This window comes from Cynocephalus volans, chromosome 1 (genome assembly GCF_027409185.1).
Source record: "Cynocephalus volans isolate mCynVol1 chromosome 1, mCynVol1.pri, whole genome shotgun sequence".
In the NCBI taxonomy this organism is placed as follows: Eukaryota; Metazoa; Chordata; class Mammalia; order Dermoptera; family Cynocephalidae; genus Cynocephalus; species Cynocephalus volans.
This window is the reverse complement of record NC_084460.1, coordinates 97,453,483-97,454,710: the sequence shown is the minus strand read 5'-3', so window position 1 is coordinate 97,454,710 and position 1,228 is coordinate 97,453,483. Positions and strand designations below refer to the sequence as shown.

General features: G+C 36.3%; 1 pseudogene; it reads right to left on the bottom strand.

Annotated features, from left to right (window-relative positions):
• Nucleotides 1-346: 346 nt before the first annotated feature.
• On the bottom strand, nucleotides 347-811 carry LOC134371046 (ubiquitin-ribosomal protein eS31 fusion protein-like; annotated as a pseudogene).
• Between the last annotated feature and the right edge of the window lie 417 nt (nucleotides 812-1,228).

Here is a 1,228-nt window from a genome sequence, read left to right as displayed (position 1 = left end):
TCTCAGAAATAAGAACTATAAATTTTAGGGAAAGTGCAAAAGACAACTACCTGAACGCTTTGAACAGTGAACCACTCAGACTCAGCAAAGGAGTAAAAACTTGGAAGAATGGAATAAGTTTTACATTTTTATGGCTTTTAGAGTAAGGAAAATCAATTGGTGTCATGCAAAGGCTAAAAGTCAAAGAGAAAATCCACAATCTTTTTGGCATAAAGACCAGAGGAAAGAGTTTAGGACAACCACACCTGCTGAAAATTTAGGGGGAGTCCTATAGAGAGCCTGATAGGAGTGCTCCCATTTTTTTTTTTTTTTTTTTAGTTCATATCTTTTATTAACTCATACACAATTACTTGTCTTCTGGTTTGCTGAAACAATAAGTCAGAAAACATTTGCCACAATAATATCTGTCTAAGTCACCAGTCATAAAAACTACAGCACCACATTCATCTGAAGGGCACTCCCAGTGAAGGCAACTAATTTTGTCATTTTTATCCACATTATAGAATTTTAGGACAGCCAGCTAAACCTTCTTTTCCTTATACTTACTCTTCTTGGGAGTGGGGTAAGCCTTCTTCCTTTTCATAGCACCACCATGAAGTAACACAAGATGAGGAGGGGACTCCTTTGGAGTGCTATAGTCAGACAAAATATGTACATTTTCCAGTTGTTTGCCAGCAAAGATTACTCTTTGCTGATCAGGAGGAATTCCTTCCTTATCCTGGATCTTGGCCTTTACATTTTCTGTTGTACCTGAGGGTTCAGCTTCTAGAGTCATGGTCTTCCTCATAAGGGTTTTTATGAAAATCTGCATCTTGGTGGTGGTTCCACCACAGATGACAGATTGGAAAGGAACAAATTCTGTATATAAACTGATCCCAAATTCTGCATATAAACTGATCCCACCTCTAGTTGAGTCATTAACCATGCAAAAGGAGAATTGCAAAAAGGAAAAAAAGAAAAAACAGAACTGAGATTTGAGCTGCTGCCCAAGAGACAGAGTTTGTAGTTTGAATTTAAACAAATTAATTGCCTTATAATATGAAAATACTAACAATTCTTTTGTGTAATAAAACAGAAATTAAGAATCTCTAGGACATAACATTACATCCAGTATGCAATCCAAAAAAGAAAGGGTGACATATTCCTAGAGAAGATACTACCAACGGAGGCTAATTCTGAGATGGCCCAAATGTTTAAATTAGTGTTCAAGGTCTATAAAGCAGTTATT